A 9,392-nucleotide genomic window follows, 5' to 3' on the forward strand; every position below is an offset into this window, starting at 1 on the left:
TTTTATTTTTTCACGTATGGAAGTATAAATACGTTCAGAGGCGAATGGAAAGTTGAATTAATATGTTTAATATAAAACTTTAGCAAAGAATTTAATAAGTTACTATATTATACCTATAAAAAATTTTTCTAATTATAAATGTTCATTTCATTATATATTGATATATGGTATATTGATTAAAAATGCAATAATTTTCTGATATATGCGCTGTACTCAGCAACTACATTTCTGCTGATAAGTCTTGATTTTAACAGTTATATTAGATTTTATGACAGATGTGGAAATTATTTTTTCAAAGAAATATATATCTAACTCTGTTTTCTTCAAAGACATATTTTATCATAGAGATGATTCTTTGTATTTGTTTTAAAGTGTAGTGATTGTGCAGGAACTCCAATTAAAGTAAATGTTTGTATTTGTATCGTATAAACAGTGTATCGTATATACAAAAAATTTGTTTAAGTATTATTGATTATGCAGGCTGCTATGCTTGTAAATACAGTCAAACTTCCATAACTCGAAGTACCATTTTGCAAAGAAAAGGTTCGACTAAGGGAGACTTCAAGTTAAACAATTTTTTTTGTAATTGTATGTAATTTGCTCTTCTAACCCTGTTGCACTCTATTTAGTTCGAGTTGTAGAAAATTTGTGTTATAGAAGTTCGACTTATGGTAGTTTGACTGAAAATAATCTTATCTCCTTTTAACACTTCATAGTAATTAAAAAACTTTATATAATTTATAGAAATCTGACATATGATCTAATAATATATATATAATTATCTTACAATATAAAACAGTTTTTAACTTAGTTTTAACACTTTATGTTTTTATCCAATATCCAAATGTCAATAGGACTGTATAATCTTAATCAAACTATAGTATTAAAACTTTTTTGTCTAGGAATAAACTATATACATATGCACAGATAAGCTTTTTAGAAAAAAATATTACCAAAATGGAATTTAGATATTAAAAGTGATGAAAAAATTAAATTAAATTGTAAAGTACACAATTTGTACCACCACAAAGTAATAATAATTTTTATATAAACCAAAAAAGCACAGAAATAGACTTAATTTATTTTATAAATACTAATATCAGAGATGAAAGTATGTTGAGAAATTACTGTTTCCATTGTTATGTATTTTTGATTTTCATTAAAAAATTTTTAATTGAAATTTTTTTTCCTCTGGGAATAAAATTGGCAGTAAATAAATTAATCAAACAATCAGTTTTTCTCATTGATGGAAAATGTACTTCTGTATCTGTGAATGAATGAACGAATGATTCTATGAGTATCTGAAAGAAAATGTACTATAAAAGATATATTGAAAACTGGCGGTAGGAACGACTTACACAAATTTTCATCAAAAGTTTATATGTAAGTACACAACGCTTACCCTATATATGTAAACATACATATGAATGTATTTACGAATGTATTTAAATCTGCTTTCGTGCTTTAAATAATAATATCTATCTTATATATTATATCAAGTTTTGAATAGTTTATTGTTAAAATATTTAATAATGACATATTTTATTATGTAGTACATATTGTAAAATATGCTTAAGAAGAAAAGGAAGATAAATGTGTCGCTAATATATTTACACTTATGATTATCGAGTTTTATAAGCACATTTTTATATAGATTTTGTGTAGAGTTATTTTAAAAAACTACAATCATTGCTTTTAGGTTACGTTGGGTGAAGTGGAGAGAGGACCAACTCCTTTTCAGGCTTAGAAAGACATTTTGATTCAACAATTTCTCGTAATAGTAGGTGCAAGAATAGTTGTTGTAGAAGTAACTGGAAACATTGATAAATTCATTTATCCATTCACTATTGTAGACTGTTAGTGTTTCTTTTTTTTGTTTTTAGCGAATAATATAAACTTTAATAAAAATTTTTAAGCTTTTTTTTTGATTTAAATAACCTTAAGTTTCAAGAAGTAATTTCGCGTTTTGCATTTACTTAATATATATACAAAAAAAACTATTTATCTACTACTTCTACAATATTTCTTTATAAATAATTTGCAGAAGTTAAAATTTATTAATTATTAAAATTATTCCAATTTTAATCACCTTACTTATCTTTACGTTAATTATAGTTAATTATAGTTTTCTATAGAACTTAAACTGCTAAAATTTTTGTAGTAGAAAATTATAATAAAATAATTTTTCTAATCTATGTGCTTAATAAACTCTTAAAAAAAAATAAATCTTCTTCAAATAAGATTTACGCACATATAAACAAAAATATCATCATCGTTGAGCATTAAGTTTTTCGAGTTTAAAAATAAAAAGATGAACGATCAACAAATAAATATTGAAATTAAGGAAGTTTGCGTACGTTTAAATGAACATAAAGATTCGAAATTAATTAATTCATACGTATGAGAAAACAAACAGAAAGGAACAGCACTACGAAGTGGAAACACTCATACGCCACCGATATCTACACAAACGCTTTTATGGATCGAATTTGAAATGAAAAACAATGAAAAGATTAATGAAAATCCAAACATTCTCATCAATCAATCAATAAATTGCATATAGTTTTGATCAATATCCGCATCTTCTCCTACTAAATAAACGTCGCCACATGAAAAGCCAAAGATACTGAAAAGTATCTTTGGAAACAATTTACAACATGAGAAACTCTAAAAAAAAACTCTAAATTGAAGCACGAAAATATCTACAATTTACGATCTGAACAAATGATTGACTTGTGTTATGCATTACTTTACCCCAAGTAAAATATTTATGCCCAGCAAAGAAATGAATTATCTATGAAAACTTTGAGTTCCTTTAACTCTGTACCGAACTGTAGAGTTCTGTGGGGCAGCGCCCAAAATCTCACTACAACTTTTGACTGAAGTGGCGCGGACCACCTGCTGGCAGGAAGTATCTTCTTGAAGTATCTTCGGTTCTTTTTTTCTTTTTTGGCGTGAGGTATGAATACTTTGTGACTGGCTCGTTTGCGGATGCATTTGTTTTGCATTAATAAGCAAATTTGTATGATTTTTAAAACGGAGGCAAACTCAACTACAAACAACAATAAACAAACAGACAGACATTTCACTTCATTTCAAAGCGCCATAAACTTAAAAATTAATTGACTTAAATGCAGTATAGAGTATTCATGGAATTTTTTAATAATATGTGTAGATATTTTACATTTTCATTGAAAAATAAGATGATTCTCTATAAAATAATATTTGAGTGATTTTCACCTTTTAATATCTCTTGATGAATTAATTTTTATGTGTTAGTTATTTGACAACTGCATAAATCAAGGACCTCTAAAGTCAAGTACGACTATATGAGTCCTCAGAAACATCTATTTCGTAAGCTAAAAAAGGATGCAAGTCACAAAAGTAAATAGCTTTCATAAATATTTATAAAGATTTTAAATATTTTAGATTTTAAGTATTTACCAGCAAAACAGAACTTTTTGGTTTAAGTAAAGATTGGTAAGATTTGCTAGTAGCCGTCTCTTAGGTTAGGTTAGGTTACTGGAACCGTCCAAAGACGCACTTAGACCATGAGATCCATGAGTTTGTGATACCCTTAAGAATTTGACACCTGTCACTATAATCATTTAGTAATGGCCACAAAGCCATTGACATCGTCTCTTACCTTAGATATATTCTTGTAGCTTTGTGCTCGGTTTTTTACTAAAACAAATTTATTTTACAAAATTCATAGGTAAAATATTGTTTAAATTAATTTATTTGTAACTAAAACTTAAGTCAGTAAATAAAAGAAAATAAATAAAAATAAACAAAAAGGAAAAATCAAAAAAGAAAAAAAATAGAATTTTCTCATTCATTGAAGAAACGTACGGGCGATTCTGAGATACTTTAAGCAATTTGCTCTACTTTCTGAATGAAATTAAAGGAAGGTGTCGGCTGTTACTGCGAGGTGGAACGCAGCAATTTAAGTAAGTTGTACATATCATACGGGTGTATGTGTGTGTATCTGTGTATCTGTGGCGTTGTGGGAATATGCTCACATTGCATTATACAAATTGATTTCGGATAAGAATATCGATGTGGAAATGAATACGCCAAGTGTAAACGTATTGGCTGGCTGGCTGGCAGGAAGGTATGAAGGCAGGCTGACAGCCAAGTGTAAATATGTATTGGCACATACACACGAATATATACACGATATATGCGCTTAGATATATGTGTTTACTTGTAGCAATAAATTCGTTTAATTGACAGGAAATAATCATAAAACAATCCGTTCTTACTATATTCCGAAATTGTATTAAAGGCAAAATTACACTCGTAGTGGATGCAAGCGCAACCAAGAAATAACCAAGAAAAGAGATAGAAGCTGAATTTAGAATAAAATGATACGTAAATAAATATATATATTGAACGATATACGAGCACCGACTTCTTTCTGCCTTTAAGTATCTTTCTATACTTGAATATTTAAGCATAAGTGTAGCCACTGACAAGTACAACAAATACACGGCAGAGCAGACACGGCAGAGCGTGTGGTTATCATGAATTCAATTAGATATCGGCGCTAGCAATATTTACCTCTGCTAACTGAAAAATTCAATTTATGAAGTTAAAGAAAGAAATGCTATGTACGAGATTTAATTAAGAAGAAATAAGTTCTGTAATAATAATATAACAATAATACTCGGTCTTTTGCTACTATAGGAGGATGCTCGAAGATTTATTATGCTTCAAGCGAAGTGGCTAAGTGGTTAATTTATGTTTATATGTAAGTGAAGACATATAAAAAAAAATGTTTTTTCATAATTTCACACTAAGTTCCATAAAACGCGGAAACATATTTCAGAGATTTAGCAATCTTAATCTGTTTTAAACAATTTGTTACAATTTTCCGTTAAAAGAAAGATGATTGAGTAAATAAAATGAAAATAATTTTTTTTTTGTTTTTAATACATGTTTTTAATAATAAAAAATTTTTTTCTTATATGTACATTAATTATTTGTAAATAAGATCGCAAGTACGTGGGGTGTTCGAAGAGTTTTGCACTTGAAAATGCTGGAGATGCTTCATAAAAGAGATATATATTAGTTAATATTTAGAATGCATACTAATATAAATGCTACATTATTTATAGTGCACTGTCCAACAAGTGACCCCACTGATGTGAAGGATTAGTCGAAGTAGACCACGCAGCTTTTTGGGTCCTTTTTCGTCCTTCGATTCTCGGATGTTTATAAATGCTATATAATATAATATAAATGCTAAATCAAATGTTAAAAATTTCAGCTGGTCTTATACTTAGAAAAATATGCCCTAACCACATACTAGTTCAAGTGGTAAAGAGATATAAAAACCAACAAGTGGTATGGTTTCTAAAATAGATATCTCTTTTGGTAGACAATACCACTGTAACTAAAATTTTTTATAATTTTTTGGACTGGCCTCTTTTGACTAAACATTTGTTTCAAATACAACAGTGTTGACTGATGATGGATCTCTTCAAGTAAATTTGCACAGTAGAGTACACTCAGAAAAATATGCTCTAACCACATATGTTACTAGTTACATTAAGCTGATCACTTGGTTAGAAAAATTTTAGCTCATGTGACAAAAAAGTCTAACAAGTGTTATGGTTAAATCAACATGTTGCGATTAGTAAGAATATTTTGACCTGCGATTTAGTTAAAATCTGTTTAAATTAACTAAATTATTTTTCTAAGTGTATGTTAATATTAAATAAGTGATCGATGTCAAGTTTAACAATTTTAACAAAAGTACCAAATTTATTAGAGTAGAAAAAATAAATAAATTTGAAACTAGGTTTACACGTATAATTTGGTGTATAAAAATCTATATCAGCATTGCAGAAGTCACATTTCCAAAGTGTATGTATCTAATAATATTTTTTCAACTACCATTTGGTAAGCGAAGCCATAATTTATTTTTAGTTGATAACCCAGCTTAATACTTAGTAGTCAGTATAGATAAACTTCAGTAAGTAGACCCACTTTATGGATATTCATGCAATGTGCGTGTATAAGCATGGCGGTTAATATTTTCTAACTGCCACACAAGGCATCTAAGCCGAAGAAGTAGCTGACTTATGGATTGTCGCCATCACAAGCCACCTTCGCTTTTATGCAGAACATCAATTTCGAAATATGTCTGCATCATATAAGCAACAAAAAAAAAAAAAAATAAATAAATAAAAATAAAAGCAAAATATATAAAAATATAAAAGTAAAAATTTATCGCTAATGTTGACTTTCAGGAATTAAATTAAAGAAAATGAAGGACTCGTTAATCGCAACTTGCTTCCAGAGATTTCAGTTACTGTGATGTGAACAGAACAGCATTAGTCTTTGGGAATGCATCTGAACCAGAAACCGGTATAAATTTACTTTAATTCAGTTTATTTTCCTTTTTCTCTTGAGTAAGTTTTATTAAAATCTGAGGTTTGTGTGTGTGCCGGCATTTAGAGCGAGTATTTGGCTAACTCGCACACAGTACGACAGTACGGAAAAATGTTAAATATATTTTATTTATAATTTTCACATGATGCATAAAATGCACAATATTCAGAATATTGTTTGTCCGGGAGTTCATGCTGCATATGGACATACGCATGGACCGCGTATCTTTAATTCAAGTAGAGGTGCAGAAAGCGCGCGCGCTTCCTTCGTTAACACGCATAATTAATGCTAAAAATAATGCACGCAAATACGGGCAATAATTTTTGGAGCGGCGAAACTGCACCGCACCTTGCCCTGGAACACTAGACCTGTAGGTTTCAATATGCGTAGAACTTAAAAAATGCTCATATTAATTAATGTTGAAAAGATTAAATGCACTCTAAAAGGATCTCGTTGCATACGTTACGTTCTGCAGAGGGAAGTGCTTTTACTTACTTTGAGTTCTGCTTGCAGATATTTCTACATATTTTTTTCTGGCTTTTATATTTGAAAAATTTATTTACTAAATTTCGCGTGTTCATTGCTTTAATTCCATTATTAATTTCAGTAGATATAAAATAATTGTTAAAGCTTGGGCTTGCAGGGATTTTGTTAATACGTATATTAATTAACAATGTGCAGTGCAGGTACATAAGGGTAATCAATATATATCTTATAAGGTTTAAATTAGATACTCGACGCATTTGATAGAAGTTCGTGTTTTCACAAGTACCATACATACACATATTCATTAAATTACTCTTAGATTACAATATACAGTCAAACATCTCATAACTCGAAGTACCATTTTGCAATGAAATGGTTCGACTTATAGAGACTTCGAGTTAAACAATTTTTTGGAATCGCATGTAATTTGCTCTCTAAACCCTGTTGCACTCTATTTCGAAAATTTGAGTTATAGAAATTTGATTGTGTTGTATATATTATACACTGAAGATGATCTACGAAGAAGTCCAAGTTATCTTTTTGATTATAATTTGTTTTTTTTTCTAAAAACAAACAAAGATTTTAACAACAACTTAGTAGGTTAGGTTAGGTTAGGTTATACCGGTGATCCCTAGTGGATCCACTTAGGTCTATTGGCCCATTGTGATGCCGTATATAAATAATAAAAACCTCAGGGTTTAAAACCACCTAGAACCTTTTGCGAAGCATAAAATGCTATTTAAAGCCCGATCATGTAACTGGTCCAGGTCCTCAAGGAAGGGGGCACCTAGAGTACTAAATCGCCGACGTGCATGAGCTGGAAAAAAACACAAAATATGAGATGCGCTCTCATCGTCCTCCCCACAGCTACGACAGATTTGGTTGAAAGGAAGACCTAGTCTTCTAGCATGGTTCCCTAGTTTACAGTGTCCTGTAGTCAACCCTACCAGAAGACCAATGTCCTTGCGGTACATCTCAATTAGAGTTTAACTTAGTAACTTAGTAAGTGTTACTAATAATTTTACTTATTGAATAACAGTTATTGAATAAAAATATAAATTAATGCTTATTAAAGTAAAAGAGATAACCATTGCCTCTATCAAATCTAGTCTGCATTTTTTTCCGTCCATCCACCATTTTTGTTATGAAGCTATATTATGCGACTGTGCTCTTTATTTTATATACATATTTACATTTATATATACAAAAATGTATTATATACTCTTATATAAAAAGAACAAGTTCGTACATATCCTTGCCTACTAAAGACTAAGTTTAGACTCTTTCGATTTTTTTATAAAGCTTCATACAAATATGATTAGCTACTTTTTCGTTGCCAGTATTGATTATTTGAATAGTCTGAAATGTACACGTCTTCCACTACTCTGACACGGAAATGTAGTGGGTGATGGTCAGAAACCATGGCTATTAAAGTATTTTTGTATATAGTATTTAACTATATGATAACAAGACTCTGCACACAAAGCACTTTTTAACCAACAAATAGCTGAGAGACAACTTTTCACACTTAATTTTAAATACAGGGTACTCCTTGCAGTCAATAGATGTACATCTGCTCAAATTCTCAGCTTTCTGTAACTGAGATTTGGCAGGCCAAGGCTAGTATTAAAAACTACTACTTTCTTATATCAAAACTATTGAATTTTCCCACGAAATATAACTATCGTTAATAGCTACTATTTTTTGAGTCGAATGATTAGAGGTATCAAGTAATTTAAACAACTCTATTACCTACTCATATTCCTCTCTCCAAGCATAGAGTTTTTTAACTGAATTTTTCAACTGATTTCTTCAACTCATATCAGGAAATACTTAATAGGAAATTCGATTTATTATAGCTACAGAATGTCTTCTAGACATAGTTTGGTATTTCCTGATATACTTGTATCAGTAAATATTTGCCAAAAAAAAATACGTTCTACTATCGAAACAGAATGTTTTCTATTATAGCTTAGATACGTTAAGACATTATTTATTGTGCCTTAACTATTTGCCATAGAAGCATGTTGTTTGGGCAACCCTGGAAATTGAAGTGGCTGTACGTTTCTACGGAAACTACTACCACTACCAACGAAGTTCCTTGAAGCTGCAATAGCTGCAATTGTTGCAAGCTGAATGCTGTTTGTTCTGTACTTTGAGATATCATTGTCTTAAAATAAGAAGTTACAAATCGTAACAGCAAATAAATTAAATTATTGGACTTCAAAACATCAGTGAAGGCGGTAATTATTCGAAGTTAACGTCAAACAGCGTTGAGTTATTCCAACTCATATATCAATAAATTACTTGAAGTACGAAAAGAGTCTATAAAAATAAAAACAAATTGAAATAAAAGCTTCATTATACACAAATACAATAAAAATTTCGAAATGAGTCAAGTAAGATTGCACATAAGCCCAGGTTTTGTGGGCCAGGCCGATAATAGCAGCTACAACAACAAATTTATTAAATTATACACGCCTAATAATATGCAATATGTTCATTTA

Source organism: Teleopsis dalmanni, chromosome X (assembly GCF_002237135.1).
Source record: "Teleopsis dalmanni isolate 2A chromosome X, ASM223713v2, whole genome shotgun sequence".
Lineage (NCBI taxonomy): Eukaryota > Metazoa > Arthropoda > Insecta > Diptera > Diopsidae > Teleopsis > Teleopsis dalmanni.